This window comes from Camelus bactrianus, chromosome 19 (assembly GCF_048773025.1).
Source record: "Camelus bactrianus isolate YW-2024 breed Bactrian camel chromosome 19, ASM4877302v1, whole genome shotgun sequence".
NCBI classification, from domain to species: domain Eukaryota; kingdom Metazoa; phylum Chordata; class Mammalia; order Artiodactyla; family Camelidae; genus Camelus; species Camelus bactrianus.
This window is the reverse complement of record NC_133557.1, coordinates 9,442,224-9,466,838: the sequence shown is the minus strand read 5'-3', so window position 1 is coordinate 9,466,838 and position 24,615 is coordinate 9,442,224. Positions and strand designations below refer to the sequence as shown.

General features: G+C 48.5%; 1 long non-coding RNA gene across 4 annotated transcripts in view; it reads left to right on the top strand.

Annotated features, from left to right (window-relative positions):
- Positions 1 to 13,018, top strand: part of LOC105073604 (uncharacterized) — a 71,321-nt gene extending 58,303 nt beyond the window's left edge. For 3 of the 4 annotated variants that reach the window (XR_012500584.1, XR_012500585.1, XR_012500586.1), the window contains 4 exons: positions 1,038 to 1,140; positions 10,311 to 10,503; positions 12,368 to 12,463; positions 12,755 to 13,018. This is a non-coding gene — a long non-coding RNA (uncharacterized LOC105073604). Of the gene's footprint in view, positions 1 to 1,037; positions 1,141 to 9,749; positions 9,893 to 10,310; positions 10,504 to 12,367; positions 12,464 to 12,754 lie in introns of all 4 variants that reach the window. The other variant, XR_006726955.2, reaches the window with a different exon arrangement.
- The last annotated feature ends 11,597 nt before the right edge of the window (positions 13,019 to 24,615 follow it).

Genomic DNA, 24,615 nt, shown 5'->3' with positions numbered 1-24,615 from the left:
TTATTCTGGCCTGGACAGTCCAGGGTTCTCTGAGATGGGGCTGGACAGAGGATGAATTGGCACCCATAAAATATCACCCTACTTGTAGTTTAGAAAAGCAAAAGCAACTGTGTGACCCCTGGCCAGTGTCTGCCTGTCTCTGAGCCTTATCTCCTGGGTGGTGGCATCAGTGAGGATCATGCCTAATGGAGAAAGAAGAAGGCGGCACCAGCATGCCCCAGGGACAGGCTGTGGCTGCTTTGTGAGCCTATGAAGGCCTTGAATCTTTCAGGGCCAACAATATCCCTGCCACATGTGACCATCTCAAAATTGTCACCTGCTACCTGCTGGAGCCTGGGAGTGGGAGGCTGAGGTGGGAAGAGAGAGCAAGTCTAAATCCTGGCTGCTCCTGTTTCTTGCTTTGTGACCTCGTGCAAGCCTCTGTGCCTCTCTGTCCCCCATTTCCTCACTTGTCACATGGAGAGACTTTGAGCACCTTAGATGGGAGAGGATGCTCCCAATGATGGGGTGGTGGTGGAGGGGGGTGATTGTTAACCTGGGCTGACAGGGAGGCCGGGAGTATGAACCATTCCCCTGGACCTTTCCCCAGGGTAAGTAAGTAGCAGTTGGGAGCATAGAGGCCTCTCTCTGGGTCTTGCAGGTGGAGTGCAGACTGGCTGGCGGAGGCCTGGGGCTCATCTTGGGATGGAGACAGATTGGCAGACAAAGAGGAGGCAGGCGGGCAGGGCTGGGGTGCCCCTGGGGAGGCAAGGGAGAAGGAGGGGCAAGGAGCAGGACGGAATAAGGCAGTGTTGTGTGCAGCCTCACAAACCCAGGGACCTGCGAAGTCTCCAGCTGGAGGTTGGACTGGACCCTTCCCCAGATGGGGTGGGGACAGGGGCTAGTTGGTTCAGCCCTTGGATTTTTGGAACTTGGCAGGTGGGGAATTGCTGAGCTGGTGATAAAACATTCTCCTCTTCCCACAGACCGCCCCCTCACCCCCAGCCCCTACCGCACTGCCACTATGATGTCTGAACAATAGCTCTCTCTGACGGCAGGTCTCATAGTGGAGGTCCGGGGAGTGGCGGGCCCTGAGGATGGGCATGTCTTACAAGTTCCCTGGTGATGCTGTTGCTGCCAGTCCTGGGAACCACTGCTCTGGTGAGTGCCCTGTCAGTTTGGGTCCCCCAGGTGCAGATGCTGAGATGGAGCCAGGAGAGTAAGAGGTTTATGGGGGCCTGATGCCTGGGCAAGACAAAGGCGGGCAGAGCAGAATTGGAGGGAGAGCTGGAGACCACAGAGCAGGTCTGGCACTGCCAATCCAACGGGGAGCTCTAGAGGAGAGCGCGCCCATCAGGGGAGCCCCACGCTGGGCAGAAGTGACCCGGCCCTGCTTTTCCTGCTGGCTCGGACATTGGCTGGGTTGGCCCTGGAAGAGCTTGGCCTCGGCTCAAAAGTTGAGGAGGTTCCTGAAGGTGCAGTTGGAGGCTGGAGGCTCACCACTCTCCTGGCACCTGAAGGACAAGTTCTCTCTTGAAGGGGGACTGGGCACTCCTGCCATGGCTGTCACTGGTGTCCTCCATGCGCCAGGCTCTGGGCGGAGCATTTACCTGGATGAGTGCAGTTTCAGAACTGGAGCAATCTGACAATTCACATATAGTTATCCCTGTTTAACAGGAACATTAGTACCTTTTACAGCTGGGGAATCTGAGGTGTGGAGAGGTCAGTGACTTGCCCGACCTTGCAGATGAAGTAAGTGGAGGCTCTGGAATTTGAATTCTGCCCTGACTTCTCAATTCTCATTGCAAGGTGTTGTCCTTGGGTGCTTCCAGGAGGATATAATAGCAGAATCTTGGGGTTGGAAGGGGCCTCCCTGACATTTGACCAGTGGGGACACTGAGACCCAGGGAGGTAATCAGCTATGCCTCAGTTCCTCTTTGTGCCTGTTGTGTGTAGGGTGCTACCCACCCATTATTCATGCATTCAGTGTACAGCATTGGGCATCTGTGGGTCAGCCCTCCAACCCAGGGCACTTGGGTGAAGGAGGCAGACATGGTACACGGGGGTCTATGCGGCCATGGATGATGTACAAGGGACTGAGTGAGGTGACTGATGCATGTAGGGTGCATTTAGGGAGGCTTCCTGGAGGAAGTAGCTTGAGGGGAGCAGTGAGAAGGGCATTCGAGGCAGAGAAAAGAGTAGAAATAAAGGCTTGGAGGTAGGAGAATTGTGTTGTTTTTACAGAATTGATCAAAACCCAGCAAGTCTGGACTGATGACATAGTTGGGGGAAGGTATGGCCAGAAGTGAGGTGGAGAGTGGAAGATTGGCCTGGGAAATGTGGTCAAGCTCTGGACTTGAAACACAACCCCAACTCTGTTCAGGGCAGGGCTACTTTCTGCAGGAGACCTCTGCTCTCCATGGCCCTGAATTCTCCAGATTTTCCTCTCACCTCCCTGACTACCCTGTGGCCTCCAGCCCCTAAGGTGGCCCCCAAGGATCCTCTTCTCCTGAGATTCACATCAACTCTGAGTTATAAAAAAGCTGACCTGTGTAACCAGTACACAGGAATTCTGTGGAAATGGTGGAATGTGACTTCTAAGGCTAGGTCATGAGATGTGCTGCAGCTTCTGCCTTGGTCTCTGGGCTTGGTCACTCTGGGGAAGCCAGCAGCCATGCTGTGAAGTCACTCAAGCAGCCTGTGGAAAGGCCCACATGCAAAGGAACTGAAGTCCCACCTTCAGTTGTCACCATCTTGCCAGTCATATGAATGAGCCACTTTGGAAGTGGATTTTCCAGTCCCAGTCAAGCCTTCAGATGAGAGCAGCCCCAGAACCAGCCAGCCATATTTGTCCCAAACTCCTGACCAGAGAAATCATGAAACCTATTAAATTACTGTTCTTGTTATGGGCTACTGAGTTTTGTAATGCAGCATCAAATAATGAGGGCTTCTCCACACCCCTTCTTGGCTCCTTCTGTTGCCCTGGTAGCTTTCTGTAAATTGTTCACTCATTCATTCATACTTACTGAACACCTACTGTGAACCAAGCACTGGAGATAAGGATTACAATAGGCCAGGCCCCTGTCCTCAGAGTTCCAAGATTCAGGCCTCCTTTTCCACTATGGTTTTCTAAATTCACCTGCAATAATTCACAGGTTGTTTGGGCAAATGTCTCTGAGTGACTCTTAACCTTTTGGGAGATTTAACCCCTTTTGAGAGTCTGATGAAAACCAAAGGCCAGAAAAGGTCAGCTACACACAGAATTAAATTGGGGTGCATGTTCAAAGGGATCCCAGGCCATCCAAAACTGCACCTTAGGCCCTCAGACTCCAGAGTTCCCAGTGGAATGAGCTGATGTTCGCTTAAGCGGATGACGCAGCCCATGCTGACTGCAGTGGGCTGTCGGCTTGGTCCAGGATGAGTGCAAGTGGCCTGGGCTGGCTTCTCCTCCTCTCTATCTGTGCCCTCTGTCGGCTGCCCTTCAGAGAGGCTGATGGGCCTGGGGCTGCCAAGTAGGTCAGTTTAAGAGGAAGAGGGTGAACATACCCATTTGATTGTGTACAAGCCGGCTTCTCCCGCGGGGCTGGTCCTGCTGCTGATGCTGATACTGGGCTGAGGATGGAGGCTGGAGAGTGTGGAGGCTCAGAAGGCAGCAGCCTCTGGGGTGGACTGTGGGCTCCAGCCCCGCATCGGGGCTTTACCAGCCCTGTGCACTGGGGGACATACTTCACCTTCTGACTTGGGCTTTTCCACCTTTGGACAGGGGACAAGTCCGCCTGAGGGTGGCTGTGGGGTAGAAACAAGCCCTTCAGGCCAGGCACACAGGGGGCTTCTCACCTGGCAGGCCTTCTGGTTCTTCTGCCCTCAACCTCCCTTCTCTGGTTTGTTTCCAAGAAGCTAATGTCTTCTGGTGTGGTGGTCAGGGCCATCCCAAGAGCCTGGTGTGCAATTCAGGAAGCAGCTCCATGCCAGGCAGTGGGGGGTGTCGAGGTGGGAGTTGGGGGAGGGGGGAGGGCAGGGGGAAGAGGGGCGGGGGAGGGGGGAAGAGGGGCGGGGCAGAGGGCAGCCTCCCTCTCCCAGGCCCCCAAGGAGGGGCCTCCTGCTCTCCTGAACGTTTCCTTCTCCCTCCTCCTCACCTCTTTCCACTTTATTCTTCTTCCGCCTTCTCTCTCTTTGCACCTTTCTCTTTCCTTCCTTTTCTCATTTTCTCTTTCCTCTCCTTCTTTCTGCCTTTCTTTTGTCCAGTCGTTCTTCTCCTCCCCCTCCCTCCCAGCTTCCCTCCTCTTCATCTTCATGGTGATGGAGAACATGGACTCTGGCTGCCTTAGGTTCAGATCCCAGCTCTACCACATACTGGCTGTGTGACCTTAAGCAACTTACTTAATCTCTCTGTGCTTTGGTTTCCTGAACTGTTAAATGGGGTGCTGATTAATGGGCATCACTCTTGAGGTTGTTATGAGGAGTAACTGAGACCAAAGCCTGGTCCGCTGGGTGCTCAGTGAGGGTCAGGGATTCCCCTTAATCTCCTTCCCTCCCCTCCTCTTCTCACTGTTCACGGGCTCCCTTCTTCCCTGGCCTCCAGGCCCTGTGCTTCTGCCCTTGCCCCTTCTCTGCCCGGATCTCGGACGTGCCTCCTGCCCCTGCCTTTGCAGCTGCCCCATCCTTTCCGGCTCAGAGAGGCAGGGAGCGCAGGCTTGGGGCCAGGCTGCCCTGGGAGCAGTTGCAGAGCCAGGTGGTTGGAGCTCTTTCCTGGCCCCGCCCATGACGTGAGGAGCTGCCTTTGTGCCGCAGGGTGACAGCCTCTCTAAGCGCCTCGCTTGGCAGAACCGTGCATCTGGCCTGGGTACAGCTGAAATGCTCAGCCTGGGAGGCAGCAGCCTCAGAAGGCTGGGTGCTTCGAGGCAACCTTGTCATCCACCTGCTGGACTGCCAGCCCCACTGGGACTCTGGATGTCCAGCCTGGTGCCCACCACACAGCAGGAGTTCCATCAATGGGCAGGCACAGAGAGTGACACCAGCTAAGGTTTCTGGAGTCCTTGCTTTGGGCCAGTTGCTGTTCTAAATGCAGATTCCTTGCATCATCACAGCAACCCTATGCCATAGGGATTGTCTCATCCCCATTTTAGAGATGAGCAGATTGAGCCACAAAAATGTGTAGGAAACTGGGCCAGGTTGAACCAGTGAATGAAATGACAACCTTGGGAGGGAAGGCATTTTCCCAAGGGGGAGACCAAGATGAGTGACTGAGCCACCATCACACAGGTGGTGAGTGGGAAAAATCAGGACTTGAACCCTGGAATCCAGCACTGCTTCTCACCTGCCTGTAGCCGCTGTCAGGACAGGGTAGCTGGAGCTCAGACACAACTCCCTCTCCATGCTGGGGCCTGGGCCAGGACAGTTCAGCCCTTACCACAGTTCTTTGAAAGTATTGTCCCTATTTTCCAGATGAGGCACCTGAGGCCCAGAGAAGGCAAGCAACATGCCCAAAGTCACACAGCCAGTAGGTGTGACTCTGAAGTCTCACCTTCTCTCTTCGAGGGGGGAGGCCTGGGATGAGAGGACAAAGAAAGAGGGCCATGCCCGACACCAGCCCCTCCATTCTATTTTTGCTGCCAAGGCTGGATCTCAGTGCCCCTCCACCCACCATTTGCAGAAAGGCTTGGAAGCCAGGCCTGGCTAAGGATCATTGTGTTCATCTTTCTTCCCTCCCTTCCCCTTCTCTCTCGTCCCTCCCTTCCTTCCTTCCTTTTTCCTTCCTTTCTACCTTGTTAGTAAGGTATAAAATGCACACACTAAAGTACGGAGAGCACACATTGCATGCCATTAAATGAATGTTCACATGTACTTACATAATACCTGTGTGACTACCATCCAGATCAAGTTATAGAACATTTCCATCACCCAACAGGCTCTCTCCTGCCCAACCCCCATGTTAACCACTATTCTAATTTTTCCACCATAAATTTTGCTTGGTCTCAAAATTCATACAAGTGCAATTGAATTCACTGTGCCCATTTGACAGATTAGGAAAGTACAGACCAGAGAGGAAGGCTGGCCTGCTGGCAGCTCATAGCCCAGCACTCGTGCACACAGTTTGGAGCAGAGACATGAGTGGTGGGCACTGTCTGGTCCTCACTGGCACCTCATGTTTTATTTGTCTAATCAGAGGAGATACAACTCCTAGCTCCCTGCTAATAGGATGACCAGACACCCGATACTGCCCATCCCGAGGGTCTCGCCCGAATCCTGGGGTTTTTGTAATCCAAAATATGCGAGGAGGGTTGTTTCCTTTCAGGATCACCAAGGAGATGCTTGCTGTCTGTACTGGGTTGAATAACATCCCCCCTTCCCCTAAATTCGTGTCCACCCAAAACCTCAGAATGTGACCTTACTTAGAAATAGGGTCTTTGCAGATGTAATCAAGTTAAGATGTGGTCTCAGTGGAGTAGGGCTGACCCTAATCCAATGCCCAGTGTCCTTATAGAAAGAGCGAAATTTTGACACAGACACAGACATATAGAGAGAACACCAGGTGATAATGGAGGCAGACACTAGAGTGATTTGTCTACAAGCCAAGGGATGCCACAGACTGTGGGCAAGCCCCAGAAGCCAGGAGAGAGGCATGGAACAGATCTTAAGGGAGCCCCCAGAGGGTACATGGCCCTAATACCTTGATCTCAGACTTCTAGCCTCCAGACCTGGAGACAATACATTTCTGTTGTTTTGAGCCTCTCAGCTCGTGGTACTTTCTTATAGCAGCCCCAGAAAATGAATACAGCTTCTAAGCCTGAGGTCTTGGGAGCTGCCACCTTTGACCACAAATCTGAGTGGGGTCCATTTCAGGAAAGAAAACCCTAGACACACAAAGAAGATGCCAAGGACTCCGGAGCAAGAGCCTAGAGCTCAGGGCACAAACACTCATCCTATTGGGGTGGAAGAAAGAAAAATACCTCTTCTCTCAGGTGCTGGCTGTAAAAGCAAGAGCCAAAAGGCATCGCAACAGATGATCTGGTGTATGACATAAACACTTCCGCTCTCACACAACCACAGAACTAAGTTTGCAGCTGCTACAACAGCTGACCTCTCTGCCAGGTAGAGTCTGCTTTTATCTGGGAATAGCTCCTGGTGGTTTGGTTATTCCCATTTTACAGATGTGACATTGGAGGCTCTGAGCCATTAAATGACTGAGGCAGCAGGTGTGATGGCCTTTGGGACCTTGTGACTTTGGGTAGGTTACTTCCCCTCTCTGAGCTTCCTGCTACTGAACCACAAGTAACAAGATGCAGCACTGATGGAGCTACTTTTCTAGGCATTATCACACTGTATCTTCACATCATCCTGGGAGGGAGCTATCACCAACTTTGCCTCACAGTTGAAGACCCTGAGTCTTGAGGGAAGGGATACGCACAGGACATACAAAAAACTGGAAAATGTGAAAGCAAATCTCATCTTGCAGGGATGTAATGTGATCTGAGTTGAATAAGAGATAAGAATGTGGATGAGCCTGGCACAGAGATGGTGCCTAGTAAAATCTTGCTTGAGATCTCACAGCTGGTGAGTGGCTGAAGGGGAATCCGCACCCAGATTTGTCACCCTAGAGTCAGCCCTGGTAAGCCCCTTCTTCCTAGTGAAGCCCTGAGGACTGCGCCTGGCACAGAGTAAGCCTTCAAAAAAAGTTAACCAGTTCAAAGTATTATTCCCAGAAAGCTGAAAACACAAATCTTGTGCAAATATATATAGTAAGCACACATCAAAGGCTTATTTAACTCATTAATGAGGGAACCAGCAGGATGGTAGAACTGGTTCAATGGCGGACAAGATGGCCATGTTAGGTACAAAACTGGGGAATGTCTTTTCTTTCTTTAATCATTTTTTAAATAGTACATTCTCTTTCTTTTTTTTCTTTCTTTTTTGGGGGGTTAATTAGGTTTATTTATTTACTTTTATTTAAAAAATCATTTAAAAATAATATACCCACTTTCTTTCTTGGGGGAAGGTAAATAGGTTTATTTATGGACATACTGGGGATTGAACCCAGAACCTTCTGCATTCCAGGCACACACTCTTAACGCTGAGCTATACCCTCCCCTCCCCCATGAATATCTTACAGGGCAACAAAACCACAAGCTTTTGCATTATTTTTACTATAGGACAGAAATCATTTGCAACTGTGCATCTTTTACAAGATAAGGTGTAACTTCACTGAATAGGGACTCTGATCAATAATAAACAGCGAAGTCAAACAAAGGTGTATTGCCTAGAGAATCAGGTGACCCTGGCCCGCTGATCAGACAGTGCTTAGGATGACATTGAAAGGATACTCAGTCTTTTGTCTTGTTTCCATGTTTTGGATACTTTTGCTTTACAGCTGCTGCTGCTGCTGTTAATATTATTAGTCCACTCCTCTCTGCTGAAAGGCAGCTCAAAGACCTCTTAGGTTCCCAGAAGCCCAGAAACACAGACCCCACCCCACCCCCCATTCATGCAAGGGCAGACCCTTCTCCCCTACTTGAGCTCGGGAAAAGCACACAGGCCGGGCAGCAGACCACACCCAGACTGAAATGGGGTCAGGGTGGGAGCCAACCGAGGGGGCCTGCTGTTGTGTTGTTCTGTAAACAACCCCGCCGTGGAAAGATCTCTAGCCATTTTTGTCAAGTAAAATAAAGCCACCCATAGATAATAGGAAGTGCATGATTCCATGTAGGGTAATACATGAGTGCATATGCAGATACATCTGAGGATGCATGCAGAGACATCTCTCTGGAGAAATATCCCCCAAACTGACAGTCACTGGGGAGGTGAGGATGAAGGGGGAACAGTTCTGTGAAACCCTCTGCGTTCTCTAAATTGGTTCCCTCCAACCTGTTTTCCCGTGTTGCTTGTATCCTCTTTAAAGTATATTCATGCATGTACGTATACAGGTTAGAAGGTCTTCTTGGGGAACTAGAAATGGGGAGGGGGGCCTCTCCCACCGATGGTTCCCTTCTGAACCCTTTGGCTTCTCATCCTTGTTATTATTTCTGACCATGAACGCACCTCCATCCCCGCCACCTCTGAGGACAGACCCAGGCTTGCAGGCGGGCATCGCGGGCGCCCGCTCCCCCGGGTCTCTCGGGGCGGAGCGGAGGGAAGAGGTGCGGGCTTCGCAGGCAGCCCTCGCCGACTCCGGGCTGGGCCGGGTCCGCAGCTGACGGTGCGGGCGCGGGTGGGGGCCAGGAGCAGATGGACGGGGCGCCGGGCGGCTCGGGGTCCCCCGGTCCCGTCCAGGTGGCTCCGTCCGACTCCGGGCCAGCTGCGGGAACCGGGGAGGGGCGGGCAGCCCGGATGGGGAGGGGACCCCGTTTTCCATGACAATGCCGAGGCGGCGAGTACAAAGGCGCCGCAATCAGCGTTTTATTGGTTCGAGTTAATTATCTGAGGCGGGGAGGGGGCGGGCGGGGCGGATGATTCCCTTGTGGGGCTGGGGTTGCGGTGGGGAGAGGGGGGTGCTGTGGCGAGACCCGAAGAGGAGGGGCGGTGGGAAAGCGGCTCTGCCGGGGCTGCGTGGCAAAGCGCCACCGCCCCCTGGTGGGTACTTCATTCATTCATTCGTTCATTCGTTCACTCATTGGCCCATTTACAGTGTTGCTTTGCGGAGCATTGCATGAGTTAGTCCGCTTAAGTGCTGAGAACAAGGCCTGGCTGGTGGGTCACATTTTTTAAATGCCGCGTCCTGGGCTGGGCCCTTCTGGGTAACCCTCTAACCAGCGAAATGCTCTCTGGTGCTGCAGGCCGAATTCTATACTGACAATAATAACCCATGCTGGCAAATACTAGAGGAAGGGCAGCATCAGGGCGTGGGCCCAGCGGAGGCCTTTCGGCAGAGGAGACCCAGCCTGAGATAAGACCTGAGAGGCAAGTGGAAATTAGCCAGGTGAGGGACGTGGCGGAGGCAGGCTTTGCGGGAAAAGGGTTCAGCAGGTGCAAAGGGTTGTGGTAAGATCAATAAGATACACCTGGGAAAAGCGGCTTGTTGGGGAGAAGCCTGGAACTTACCCTGCAAGGGAGTGGAATCAGCAATGGGGTGGAGACGCGTGCTGGGATCAGATGAAAGTGTAGGCTGTGGGTAGGGTGTCGTGGAAGTACCTGTACCTTCATTTCCAGTTTAGCATTCTCTTCTTTAGGTTTGGAGAGAATGTGACTGTCTCCACCTAAATTGGTCACATGTGGGCTCAGGCCTTATCATCCTCCCCCCACCCTATGACCCTTAGATTTTTGCCCAAAAGACAAAGAAATACATGTCCCCACGAGGACTTGCACACAAATGTTCATGACAGTTTCATTTGTAACAGACAATAACTGGGGCAGCTTGGTGTCCGTCAACCAGGGAATGGTAAGCAAACTGGCTAACCCACATTGTGGGATGCTACACTGCAGTGCACATGAGTGAACTAATGATACATGCAACAACCTGGAAGAATCTCAACGCATGCTGAGCAAAACCAAACTGGACACAAAAAGTAACCTGCTGTAATGATGCCATTGGTAAGGAATTCCAGAACAGGTGAAATAAATGAATCTATGGTGATAGAAACCAGATCGGTGGCTTCCTCTGGGGGTGGAGGGTTTGACTGGGTAGGGGCAGGAAAGAATTCTTGGGGTGCTGGAAATGTCCTGGATCATGATTGGGTGTTGGTTACATGTATGCATTTCACATCAATACGTTTTAAAAAACAAGGTGCATAACAATGTGTAAATTATGCTTAAAAGGAAAAGAACTTTGCTTATATCTGCATAGATTCTCTCTGGGAGAGGCTGGTAACAGTGGTTGCCTACAAGAGGGGACCTGGGTGGCTGGGGGCTGGGGAAGAGGGAGACTTTTTGCTATAGAGCACGTGCCTAGCTTACATGAGATCCTGGGTTCAATCCCCAGTACCGCCATTAAAAAACAAATAATAGAATAAAATTTAAAAACAAATAATTTTTAAAATGGTATAGGTGAATGTACTACCTAAATACAAACGAAAAATGAAGAGATCAGTTACATGCAAATTTGATATCGACATGCCCCTGCCTTAAATCCTTTAGTGGCTCCCCAGCATCATTTTAGGGCAAAGTTTAGACCCTGAGGTCTTCCTGCTTTATCCAGCCCCATCCAGGCAGCATCAGGCAGCATCTGCTCCAGGTACTTGCCATCTACCTGCAGACAGCTCAGCGCCCTGGCTTGCTCAGTCCTGTGTACCTACACTGTTTCCTCATCCAGTTTTTCCTTTGAGGCTCAGCTGCTTGGTGAAGTTCTCACCAATCTCCAGTCTGCGTGGGTTCCTCTGGCCACTATGGCCCTGCTATACTTGGCCTTCCCCTCTTCCTCATCTGTCCAGACTACCATGTGCACTGTGCTCACTGGGAACTGGATCCCAGGGCTCCCAGAGATGGATGGGAGCCATCTCTGGGGACCAAACCACTTCCCTGTCTATTCCCCTCTAGGCAGCAGGCTTATCCTGCCAGAGACTCCATCAGGGTCCCTTCTCCCCAGGCCCAGCTCTGGCCTGGGGCAGAGGCCTTGATAAAACGTGTTGTTTTAAAATTAATTGATGGCTGCGTAAAGAACACATCCCACGACAAAGCCAACAGGGCCCTGCTCTCTTAGGACACATGGAGAAAACATACTTCTTGGGATTGTGTGATCTTAAGTCCTGACCCCTGGCACCTGTGAATATGACCTTTTTTAGGAATAGGGTCTGTGCAGATGTAATTAAGTATGAGGTCATTCAGTGACTAGTGTCCTTATAAGAAGAGAGAAATTTGGCACAGACACAGACACAAGAAGGGAGAAGACTATGTGATGACAGAGGCTGAGATTGGAGTGATGTGCCTACAAGCCAAGGAACACCAGGGATTGTGGGCAACCCCCTAAAGCTGGGAAAAAGCGAGGAAGCGTCCTTCCCTAGAGCTTTTGGAGAGAGCATGGCCTTGCTGACACCATGATATCAGACTTCTAGCCTTCAGAACTGTGAGAGAATAAATTTCTGTTGCCTTAAACCATCCTATTTGTGGTCATTTCTTACTTCAACCCTGGAAAATTAATATTTACAGGAACCAGTCAATGTCTAAGACAGTTCTAGGTAGTGACTTTGGAAAAATAAAACAAAACAACATGTAACCAGGGCCTGTGGTAGAGAGTGACAGCCAGGGTGGTCAGGGAAGGCTTCTTGGAGGAGGTGATGTTTCAAGATGAGGACTCTGCCACTGTGAGGATAAGGCAGAGGAGCTGGGGACAAGGGGGCAGGTTTGGCAGTTTTGAAGACTACTGGCTGCAGCCCTGACAATGGAGGACACCTTGCTGGGGTCTTTGGGGAAGTCCCCAGAAGTGAACCATGAAGGGACTGTCCTCTCTTTGCCTCTGCAGGTCCTAGAATCTGCTGCATTGCTGGTGCGGGTCGCCCCTGGCCTGGGCCGGCTGGCAGTCGATGGAGGAGGCCAGCCTCACAGCTGACACTGTACGGTAATTGTGATTAACTACCGGGTCCTCATCTCTGCCCGGGCCTGAGGCTGCGGGTGTGACAGCTGCAGAGTGAAGCAATGAGGCCAGGAAGGGGTTAATGGGCTGCCCCTCCATCTGAGCCCTTCAGACAATGAGAAGAGGTGGGGAGGCCTCTGGTGGGGCTGTGTGGCATCAGCTGGGGTTGAGTGAATGGAGGGGACAGAGGCCTTGTCCCCAGGGAAAGGGCATGAGTGCTCTGTAGGGAAAGGGGTCAGAACCCTCCCCCCTGCTATTATTTTCATCCATCCCCAGCATCCTCTCCTCTCCCCCGCCCACCGAGCGCCTCCCAGACAACTACCCTCCAAAGTGGGGAGCATCTTCAGCCTCACGGAATTCTGAAGCAGAGTCTGAGAGCCAGAGAATGGGAGAATCGTGAAATGTCACTGCTTTCAGGAAGCTCATCTATTCCTGTCATTTTCCCAACTTATTTGCTTAATTATTAGCAGTGGAACCCAGAACCCCCACTCACCTCACTTTCTTCCAAAATAATAAATAATGCGTTGATTACATTGAGAATGGTCTCAGCGTCGAGTCTGCTTCATTCATCCCCAGTTCTTCCACTTACAGCTGGGGCTCCTTGGGGGAGGCACGACAAATGTCCAAGTCATGCAACTGCCACCGCAATTGATATATAGAACATTTCCATCGCCCCCAAATTTCCCTCACGCCCTCTGTAGTCAGTCTCTTTCCCCCATCCCTGGTGTAGTAGGTTGAATAAGGTACCCCCAAAGATACCAAGTTCTAATCCTGAATTTTGTAAATGTTACCTTATTTGGAAAAAGGACCTTGGCAGAAGTGATTAAATTCAGGATTTTGAATTGAGGATCACCCTGGATTATCCAGGCAGACCCTAAACGCCATCCCCAGTGTCCTAATATGAGAAAGGCAAACATGCAAAGGAGGAGGTGATGTGACCATGGAGGCAGAGATTGGAGTGATGTGGCCACAAGCCAAGGAATGCCTGGGGTCACAGAACCTGGAAGGGGCAAGGTCCTCAGGAGCCTTCAGAGGGAGTGCAGCCCTGCTGACACATTTCAGACTTCTGGCCTTGGAACTATGAGAGAACAAATTTCTGTTCTTTTAAGCCACCCAGTTTGTGGTACTTTGTTACAGCAGTCCTAGGACTAGAAGACACCTGACAACTATGACTTGTTCTCTGTATAGTTTTGCCTTTGCAGGAGTGTGGGATAAATGACGTTCTACAGGATGTAGCCTTTGAGTCTGGCTTCTTTCACTCAGCATAATGCATTTGAGGTTCATCCACGTGGTTCCATTTGTCAGAATTCTGTCCCTTTTTATTGCCGAGTAGTATTTCATGGTATGGATATACCACAACTTATTTATCCATTCACAAGTTGAAAGGCATTTGGGTCAGCTCCAATTTTGGGTGATTATAAATAAAGCTACTGTGAACATGTGCATGCAGGTCTTTGTGTGGACATAAGCTGTCATTTCTTTCAGGCAGATACCTAGGAGTACAATTACTGGGTCATATTTTATGTGTACTTATAATTCTATAAGATACTGACAGGCTGTTTTCCAGTGGGATGGTACCATTTTGCATTCTCATCAGCACTTATCATTGTCAGGTATTTGTTTTTGTTGTTTGTTTGTTTAAATTTCACCTTTTAGTAAGTACAGTGTGATCAAAGGATCATGAGGTCATTGTGAGGGTTAAATGAATATATTGCTGAGAATAATGCCTAGCATATGAGCACGTGGTCCCTGCATTGGAAGTGTTGGCTCTTTCTTTTCTCAGCACTGTGAGAAGGCCAGGTCATAAGCAAGGGTAGAGAACTCAAACTCCAGGTGGGCCAGGTGGGCTAGGCAGGGACCTTGGGGAGCCGGCAAGCACATGCCCTTCTTGAAGGTCAGGGTCCACAGGAAACAGACGATGAGATGGAGATTTGTATGCAGGTGGTTTTCCAGGGAGTGCTCTTCAGATCTTGAGGGAGTGAGGGCAGAAGGGTCAGGTAGTGCAAGAGGCCTCAGACAGGCCCATCATCAGAGATGTCACAATTCCTGGCTCCCAGAAATGGTTTGAGGTATAAATGTTTATTATCATCTTAAGCCACTAAGTTTTGAGTTAGTTTGTTATGCAGCCCTTGATAATGAATGCCTTATTACAAAATGTAGGTAATATATTTTATTACATATCATAACAATCTCTCTCATGCCCACACATCAAATTAATCAAATTCTGTTAGCTCATCCTTCAAAACATCACCAGAATCCAAATCATTCCTTCCACTTCCAAAGCTACCACCTGGGGCCACAGCCACCACTGTCTTTGCTCACCTGGGTCACTGCCACGGTCTCCTCGCTGGGCTCCCTGCTTCACTCCTGCCCTTCCTTCTCCAGCCTGTGCCACCCTAGCAGCCAGAGAGTTCCTGCCCTCACTGCAAAAGTGGGGCTGTGACAGGAGAAGTGACATCGTGTCCACTGGGGGGCTGCAGGAAGACTTCAAAGAGGAGGCTCCCTGGGGGAAATGGGAGCATTTAGCAAGGTCTTTCCAAGGGGGAGGTCTCTTCTCTCCCCCACAGAGTGGCCTGGTTCACTTCATAGCACCCATGGACCTCACACTCTGTAAAGTATGGAGCCGCCTGGCTGAGCAAGTGAATATGAGGGGTGTGTGTGTGTGTGTGTGTGTCCCTACATCCCTGCATTCCTTTTCCCAGTAGGGCCCCAGGAAGCCAGGAGCGCAGTGATTTAAAGCAGAGACCCTGGAGTTAAAGTCCCAGTTTCGTGCTCTGGCTGTGTGGCCTTGGACAATTTACCTAAACTCTCAGTGCCTCCATTTCCTCCTCTGTAACATGAAGCTAAAAATACTAATACCTACTTCACAGAGCTGTTATGAGGATTTAATGAGTTAATATGTGCAGAAGGGACAGTATTAGCAGGAGCAGGAAGGTTGGCTGTTAGTATTCTCATGGGCATATATCAAATCCCAACCCAGCCACGGACTTCCAGTGTGACCTAGCACAGTTCACTTTGGCTCTCTGGGCTGTTTCCTCATCTGTAAAATGGGATCACATTGGCACTACCCATAAGGCTGTTGTAAGGATTCCAAATCTTGTATGGGACGGCCTCCTTCCCAGGTAAGGCTGGTCCTTGATTATGCACATAAGCGGGATGCTGGGTGTGTCTGCTCATGTGGGCATGGGAGCCACTGGTGGGGTCTGGACCCCCGCCTTCCCTCTGAATGACCCCTTCCCTCATCTGCAGGACCCCAGCTGAACAACCCCTACAGGCGCACCCCTTTTCCTTTTTCTTGCTTCTTGGGCTGCAGCGCCACTTACTGGCGTAAAGCTACATTGCATCCAGAGCCCACCGCCTGCACAGAGGGAAAGGAATAAGCACTTGAGCCCCTGCTGTGTGCAATATATATATGTGCAGAACACACACACACATGTACGTAACATATGTGCATGTATATACATGCAGAATACACATGTATGTGTGATGTATGTGATATACGTATATCTGCATATATACATATACATATATACACATGTCAGCGTAAATATTAACCTCTACCTATAGAGATGGAACCTCAGGGAGGTCACATAGAGCCAGTTGTGAAGCTGGGATTCAAATCCATATCTCCTTCCTCTCACTCCAAACACCCTTTTAGGGTGAGTTCAAGTTCTGCAAGCAAACCCGCCTCTCCCCTCCACTCAGAAAGGAGCCAGAAGCTGAAGTCAGGGGTTCTTGGGAGAATGTCTTGGTTGTTCCCCAGCGCCCAGATCAAAAAAGGAGGAGCACTGCACTGTGAGTCCTCAGGCCGAGGTCTCGCTGTAGCTGCCCCAACTACCAGCTGAACAACCTTTGGAAAGTCCTCACCGTTTATTCTGACACTCATCATTTTGGAAAAAAAAAGAAGTTACTGTGGGGAGACCATTTAACATGAGTGGTAGGTTCTAATGTGAGGATAAAATTATCAAAATAAATACACTTTTAAAAACTTTGACAAATCCTTTCTGTCTATCGTAAAATAAGGTATTGGCAGTTTTCTGAATATAGTCCTTTGCAGTAATAAATACACTGAATACATAGGGTGGCAGTGTGTGGTAGCCATTGCAAAGGTTTGCACACTATAATTTTAGATTCAGCTCTCACTCAGATGTGCGGGATGCTGTCCACGCCCCCTGCATCTTGCTCACAGCTGGGCTCATGTCTAGGCAGAATCGCCCACACCGTGTATGCATTCTCTCTTCTCGCTCTCTTTCTGGGCACACAGACTTGCATTGCTGAAGTTATATAAAACCAGCTAACATTTACTGAGCATTTATGGTGCAGCAGGCACTGTTCTGAGTCCTTTATCTGCATTAATTCATATCATCCTCCCAACAATGCTATGAGGTAGGTACCATTATCACAGATGAGTAAGCAGAGGAACTGAGAGGTTAAGTAACTAGCCTAAGATCATATAGCCAGTGAACGGTAGAGCCTGGACTTGAAACTGGGAGTCTGGGACCAGAACCCACTCTCTTAACCATCATGCTACCCATTTGGAGAGGCCACATGGGAGCCATGTGTATGTGGCTGTTGTCAGCCCACGAGCTCCGTTATGCAGGGTAGAACCTGGTCTGGGTCATCCCCAGTACCAGTCTTTTCATCTGGGGCCCACACAGAGTGTATGCGCAGTAATCGTTGAACCAATGCGCAAGGCATGAGCTGCTTCATCTGTAAGACAGGAGTAAGAGCCAGCACTTCAGATTGCTGGGGACTCCAACAAGCTCTTCAGTGGGAGAGCTCTCTTTAAAGATCCTCCATTCCCCCTTGCCCACCTCCTGTTCACCCCCTCCTTGGGCTTTTAGTCTGCACCAGCCTGGGAAAGCTGACTTTATGCATCTTATCCTAATGCTGCATTCAGTAACATTATATTTGTAGCTTGAAATCAGCAACAATGAGAATATTTACACCATGGAAATTGGCAATGGTACAAATGGGGGTTTCCCTTTAGAGATGTTAAACATTTACCATGGCCAGGGAGAAATGGCTTCTCTAATGACCACCTTCAGGGGGCAGCACAGTAGAACGATCTCACCTGTTGGTTCTGGAGCCTGACTACCTGGGTTCAAACTCCAACTCTATTACTTATCAGCTGTGTGATCTGGTTCAGTTACTTAACTTCTCTGAGCCTCATTAATCTCATCCATGAGATAATTACCTATTTCATTAAGGGTTTAATGAGAGCATCTGTGTTACTCCATAATTATTGCTCTCTTTGAGCAATAAATGTTACTTATTAATATTATACATCAGCCTAGGAGGTGGAGGGACTTTCTTGTTTCCCCATCCTAGGAAAGGGAGTGATGGGAATAGGACTTGCAGTGTCAAAGAGGGATCTTTCCGGATGTCGAGGCCCTTGTGTGGCTGAACCACACTGACTCCATTTGGCGGCTCCATCTTAGACCTGCAATCCCACCCCCTCCCCTTTCTGTCTGACTAAGCTTTAACCTACTCACAAGGAGTGTGCCCAGGCCAGAGAAGTTCCCTATCAACTTTACGCTTGTCTTCATCTGATATGAACATGGAAAGAATACCTTTTGCTGACACAGATAGTTAACGGTCTGCAAGGAATAATGGTCGTGAGACCACCAGGGGGAGGATAAAACCCCGGTTCCCGTCAGTGTGAAGCACTTCTCCCCTGGTGGTCAGATTCTATTTTTCGCTTTGGCCGCTTATGTCCGTCTGTGTCCCTTTGAGCATACAGAGTGCCCCATGCAAGAGCCTCTGGACAGTTGTTTGCCCAGTCCTGCTTGTGTGTGTTACCCACAATAAACTTCATAGTTGCACTTTATGGAGTTGCCTGCTTTGTTTTTTGGTCTCCAAGTTTCTTCTCAGTTTGGAGGATATTACCCAATATTCCTGCCATCCAACAGCCCTCACGGAGGGTGTTTTGAGGCACCAGCAGGCCAGATCTTTATGAGCCTTTATGATTATGTGCATGGCAGCTGGGGGATAAGGAGCCTCCTCTAGTGCTTAGAAGGAAGGCTGCCGTTAGCTTTGGAGTCTGCAAAAGATTTGGGGGAAAGCAGGTGATCTAACTAATGATTCCCTCTGCCCTCCCATTGCCTCCTTTCTTGCTAGTGAACACTCCTAGGAGGAGTGTTGTGGTTTTTTTTTTTAAACATATATATATATATGTTAACATTTATATATATATTTTTAACATATATATATTTTAACAAATACATATATATAACAAGAATAGTACAAAAAGGCAAAAAAGGAAATAGCACAATAGAGGAGTAACATTTCTATATCTCACTGTAATTGTTAGTGTCAATCTGACATAGATTCCGATAAGATGTATATAGTAAACCTAGAGCAGTTTTTTTTAAAAAGTGAAAAAACTATTAAAGAAATTAAAATGTTACACTAAAAAATACTCATTTAATGTAAAAGAAAGCAGTTAGGAACAACAGAGGAAAAAAAGACATGAGACATGTAGAAAACATAAAGTAAAATGGCAGATGTAAATCTAATTCTATTAGTAATGGCATTAAATATGAATAGGTCCAATCAGAAGGCAGAGATTTTCTTACAGGATAAAAATATCAAGCTCTAACTATATGCTATTTTGGGGAGACACATTCTGGATTCAAAGATACAGAAAGGTTGAGAGTCAAAGGATGGAAAAAGGTATATCATGCAAACAACTATAATAAAAAAACTGGACTGCCCATATTAATATCAGAGGGTCAATCCATCAGGATAATCTAAAAACTATAAACATATATGCACCTAACAACAGAACCCCAAAATAGACGAAGCAAAAATGGACAGAACTAAAAAGAGAAACAGATAATTCAATAATAATAGGTGGACACTTTAGTATTCTACTTTCATTAATGGATAGAACAGCTAGGCAGGAGCTCGACAAGGAAATAGGAGACTTGGACAACACTATAAATCAACTGGACCTAAAAGACATCTGTCGAACATGCCACCCAACAACAATAGAATACATTCTTCTCAAATGCACGTGGGAAATTCTCCAGGCTAGACCGTATGCTAGGGCACAAAATGAATCCCAATACAATTTAAAAGATTGAAATCATACAAGTATATTCTCTGTCAACCAATTCTAAGAAGTCTGTGGAAGGATTCCATGTGAAGATTTAACCAGAGGATTTCATGCTGGTTGCCTGAAAGCTGGAAGCTTCTAGAAAACTTTCAGGACATCTATCTAAGCATTACCTCCTGCTGTGAGCATTAAAGTAGTTAACTCTTGAGAAGCACTTAGCAAAGTGCCTGGCATGCAGTAAGCATATGATACATTTTAGATGTTATTATCCTCACAATTATGTTATGGGGACAAGCTTCATTATTTTCCCTATTTAACAGGTGAGAAGACAGAGGTTCAGAGCTGCACGGTAAGTTGCCTGAGGTCACACAGCAAATAAGCAGGGGAGCTAGATCAGAGCCCATGTTTGTTAGATTTCAAAGCCCCACACAAGTGCACAGAGAGACAGGTCTCAGGGCTTTCATCACTGTTGTTGTTTTCAGTAGCTTAAAATTGGAAACTGCAGGTGTCCATCAACAGAGCTGTTCAGTAAACCCTGGCACACCCAACCAGGGAGTGCTTTGTGCTGGTTACAAGAAACGAGGCCCCCCTATACATAGGGACATGGAACGATCTCCAAGACATTTTGTTCAGCAAAAGAACATCTGAAAAAAAGTTCCATAATCCATAGGAAACAAAGCCAAATATTCCATAAAATCTAAATCCTTGAGTATGTGACCTATGAAGGCTCATATGAAGGTGATTTAAACAATAGGATCTGTTTATAGGATGCTTCCTTTCTTTAGACTTTATTTTTGTTGAGTTTTGAAATAATGCATGCTCAAAGGAAAAATTCAGAGTATAGCAAAGTGTCAAGAAGAAAAAAGTCACCAGAAATCCCTTCCTCCAGAATTAACTAGGCTAACATTTTGGCATATATCTTTCCAAGTCCTTTTTCTGTGTGACTGTGAGCATGTGTGTGAGTGTTATATATTCATGTATGTATACATATCGAGAAATATACATACACAAATATGAGAATTCCGCTGTTGTGGAGCAAAATGTCCTCCACATTATAGAAACTTAAGCAACAAAGAAGTTTATTTCTCTGTCACATTAAATCTGACAGAATGGTAGCTCCACAATCATCATGGTTTCAGCCTCCTATATCCTTGCTGTATTACTCTCAACCTGTGGCTGCCTCCTCATGGTCTAAAACAGCTACTGGAGATCCAGTCATCACATCTGTATTTCTGCCAGCAGGAATGGGAAGTAGAAATCCTGCCCTACTCTTGAAGTCCACCATCTAGAAGTTATATGCATTTTTCTTGGTAACATTTGTCTGAACTTAGTCATATGGCCATTCCTAGACACAAAGAAGCTTGGGAAATGTGGTCTTTACTCTGGGTTCCCCAGCTAAAAGTCAGGGAGTCTATGACTATGAAAGAGACTGGGGAGTGGACACTGTAGCAGCTAGCAATGCTGTTTGTTGCTTATCTTCAATCTCTTAATAATCTTTCCTATCAGGAGAGAAAGCTCCATACCTTACATTTTAACCTTGGAGCCCTGAGAGAAGACACCGTCTGGGCCAAATTGCAAGTTGTAATAGAGCAGGCTTTCTTTCTTAAGGCATATCAGGAAGCCAGCTGCTCATCCAGCAATTTCCAAATGAAGGGCAGAATCCTGGCAACAACACTGGCCATGGGACTTCCCCCAGGTTTTACCTCTGTAAACATCGTGAAGAGAATCAGGAAAGACCATGACATTGCAAAATCAGAAGTGCAAGGCCACATGTGTGACAAAACTCTGGCAAGTTCCAGCACCTCTGCTAGTCATCCTTAAAAGGATTCCACTAGTCTGTGCATGTGTAAATCACATCCTGCCTACAAATCACTCATTTCTCACCCCTTCTTTGCAATTCCAGAGGAGTTTAAGTGAGTGTGTGTGTGTGTGTGTGTTTGTGTGTGTGTGTGTGTGTGTGTGTGTGTCTGTTGGTGGGTGATGAGACTGAGTCCAGGGGGATGGACTGGAGTTTTCTGTTTCTATTTCAGACCAGATGACAATGAACCCCAGCGGCTCTGTATCTCTTTGTGGCCCAGTTTCCCCATTTGAAGCCAAGGTTTCCTTGGCCAGTTCATGTGCTTTAAGATTCATGTCTCTGACACAGAAAAATCATGTAATACAGAGCCTAGGCATTCTGGGTCCAAGTCCTGGTTCTGCCACCCACTGGCTGTGTGACCTAGATAATAGACTTAACCTTTCTGTGGCTCCGTTTCTTCATTTGCAAAATAGGACTGATAACAATAGAAAGTATTTTGTAGTGCTTCTGTAAGAATTCAGTACTTAAAACTCCGGAAGAGCCCAGGCCATGTGGAGGCCCTCCGCTGATGACTGCAGGAAGGGCCCATGCCCTGGCATCTAGCCCACCAGGAAGGGCAGAAGCGCAAAGGCTCTCTAGAGCCATAAAATTAATGGTCACCATGGTGGACATCAGTGAAGGTGGACATGGTGGATGCTTCCTTTTCGGGGATCCCAGTGCTGAGCAACCAGGAGGAAGCAGGTTGGTGTCAAACCTCCCAGTTCCCCTTTAGATGCATTTGTGCGTCTCTGCTCAGAGCAGTCCTGGCCTGATTTTTACTTCTTAGTTCCCGGGACTACCTTCCACCAAAAGAAATATGAAGTGTGGTACCTCAGCATTGATGCCAAGAGCTCACTAGAAAAAACCCTGCATTCAGAGCCAGGGTCTGTGCCCTGACTTTGTGGCCCATCTTCTGGGGGACTCTGGCTAGATGTTCCCCCTCCGGACCTCAATTTCCACATTTGCAATGTGATGATTGACTGTCCTTTATGATTGGATTACTGCGTTCTTGATTCTTATTTTGTGGTTGGCTTTATTCCTTTGATACCTAGGTGAATTAAAAAAGCTAAAGCTCTAAACTGTTCTTAGAAGCCATGATCAGTACATATGTGTAAACTAAACAAAACATGTGCAGTGTATTGTGTGTATGTATTTACATGCAATGTATTGTATATGTGCAGTCAAACTAACAATTCTACCTAATAAAACTGAAAAATGAGAAAAAAAAAAAAGGATAGGGAGTGGAGGCGAAGCTGGGTCGGGTCTCAGGACACTTGGGCAGAGGCTGGCTGGACTCAACGAGACCTAGGGCAGGTCTGACCAGGTCAGTCTCTCCAGAACACTGGGACCTGTGAGACCCCTGCCCCAGGCCTCACTTTTCAGGCTCTGGTTCCTAGATAGTTCTAAGAGTTTCTCAGTATACTACCAGGAGAATGGTGGGAGGGAATGTCTCCTGGGGACCACTACTTCGGAAGTTTGGGTGGCCAGTTTTAAACCAGAGCAGACCCTCTTGCTCTGGTTTTTTAAGGTCGGAGGCTGAGACTCGACTTGCTCCCCATACTCAGAACCCTTCAGCCCCCAACCACTTGGCCTGGGGTGGAAGGAGGGTTGCTCTGACATTTTGGTATAAAGTCCCTTTGCTCAGTCAGTCTTCCAGAAAAATTTCTGCGGGCCTCTGTGCAGCTTCCCTGGTGCAGGGCCCTCTGTGCCCAGAATGGCGGCAGTAGTTGCCAAGACTGTTCGTATCTGCTGTGCCCCCTGCAATGTTATCACCCCACTAAAAAACCCCACACAGGCCAGCCCAATCCTCCATCCCTTCATAACCTTGACCTCTAAGGCCCTGGCCTCTGTACCTGCCTCTGGCCTCCCTACCCTGTCCTCCTTTCAGGTGTTCAAATGCAGCCTGCTGCCTCCACCCCACCGCTTTTGCCAAGTGCAGTTTCCGCTGCCTGGAAGGCACCTTCCTTCCTGCTTTACCTCCTTCCCGCCAATCATCCTGAGATACCAGCTTGTCAGGGGGCATCCTCAGAGATGGCCACCCCGCTGCCAACCCCAAGCAGAGTTCAAAGTCTTGATCTCATTCTTCAGGGAAACTTCCTTGCTTCGACCATAGGGACATCACGTGACTTGGGTCAGACTCAACACTAGACTTAAGTTCAGGGAGGGGAGGGGAGGGGAGGGGTGGGGTGAAGGGGTGTCCAGGGTCCAGAGCAGGTATCCTCGTAAAGTGGAACCTTTTAAATAACAATTATCAAGCACCTACTGTTTGCAGGTGTGATGCTAATGAATCCTTACAATAACCCTGAAAGGGAGGGGCTTTTATTGTCCTCACTGTACAGAAGAGGAGACTGAGGAGAGCCGACACCTAAGGAGAGTGTGCACAGTCACTTAAAAGTTGTCAAGGTCATAACGACGTCCAAGGACAGTGGGCAAAAGTGAAAGCAATAGAGAGGGTTGTCAAATGAGGGTGCCTTTTCCAAATACCAAGTCACCCACCCTCTCATCTAGTCCTTGACAGAACATATTAGCACGGCTAGCACCACACTCCACGCGATCTTCAGCCTCTGCTTCGCCTGTGTGTGATTAATCTTGGAGCATCTTCCCACATCAGTACAGAGAGACGGTCTTCTTGCTCATTATCCACTCCAGTATCCTTTCTGGGAGAGAACGATTGGAAACAACCCAAATGCCCTTGTCAGGGCAAATACAAATAAAAATATTTCTTCCTGGTGCCAAGAAGAGAAAGCGACAGCCCCACTCCCTTTTCTTAGAGCATTTACTTGGAAAGCTTGTAAATTTTCTCTGCTTCTTTCACGTGAGTGGGAGTCTAAAAAAAAAGCTGAATAAGCCTCTTGCCAGGTTTACCACCCAGGAATGTTTTTCCCAAGGACAGGGGAGCCCTCTGTTTGCCATGTAAATATCAGGAAGCCAGCATCCCTATCTCCCCATCTCTATGGGAGGGGAGGAGCTTAGCTTCAGGGTTTGACTCCAAGTTGCAAAACAACCTCTCTCATAAAGATATGAAGTCCTTTTTCCTGTGGATAAGGACAATTAGCTTACACAGAGAGCCACCCCCATCACCAGGTGAGTTCAGGATGTGACAAATGGCGCTATCTAGTTCCCTCATTTGAGGACAAGCTATCATTTGAGAACCCGGATGTAACAGGCTGTGTCTGCTGGACTATGTAAAAGGGTGGGGTTTCTTTCTGCCTGTGCAACCTCTTTAGCAGACAGTCTGTG